The sequence below is a fragment of the Manacus vitellinus genome, unplaced genomic scaffold (assembly GCF_001715985.3).
Source record: "Manacus vitellinus isolate BGI_N305 unplaced genomic scaffold, ASM171598v3 scaffold_21_pilon, whole genome shotgun sequence".
Taxonomy (NCBI): Eukaryota; Metazoa; Chordata; class Aves; order Passeriformes; family Pipridae; genus Manacus; species Manacus vitellinus.
Genome location: NW_021939546.1, coordinates 2,959,663 through 2,960,525, shown reverse-complemented (window position 1 = coordinate 2,960,525; position 863 = coordinate 2,959,663).

Genomic DNA, 863 nt, shown 5'->3' with positions numbered 1-863 from the left:
GCTGAGCACACCGGCACACGCGGCGTCTGTCACCTTGGGCTGCGCATCTCCCTCCTGCCGCACGTGACGGGCGGCTCTCCGCGCTATAACACGCACTTTCTCTATAGGATGGTAGTGCCGACTCCAGATTTATTGACCTAGGCTTCTGCACCAGGGGAAATAAAGTTAATGTTTATGTTATAGATAGCTGTGTCCCACTCATCATAAAAAAAAACAAAGCAAAACAAAATAAAAGAATAAAAACCATTTCAGGTCACAGAACCGTAGTTATGAACGGCAGCTAGTGGTACAGTGAACTGAGTGGAATGGCTGACATGCCTAAGTCATTCCACTTATACACAATTAAGCTATTAAAGTTATTAACTCGACTTCAAAGAAAACGGTCTCCTGCCCTGGGTCTGGGCCAGTCTCACTGCACTGTGGAAATGATCCCTCTGGCATTGTTGCCTGACAAGAGGATAACGGTGTCCAGTCTTCAGCTGCTTAATTCGTGCTGCTTGTACCCCTGTGGGCACCGGTACTAAAAGAGGAGGTAAAATAAGGCCAAGCCCAAAACAGGGAGAACAGATGCATTTTCACAGAGGGAAATTTCTGGCTGTACAGACTGAAACAGAAGACAGCAAGGAACCCTGTCCATCCACCCAACCATGAGAAGGGTGGATGGACCTCGGAGTGGCATCAGAAACCAGCACTGGGCGCTGCACACAGAGAGGAAGATACTCGGGGGCTCCCATGTTTTACATTGCAGCAAAGCAAACAAAGTTATTCCTATGTATCGAAAATACAAAAGATGCAGAATACAAATCTTCATATTAACAAGTCGCATCGAATCACATAACCCTACATCCCAGCTGGAGACGACC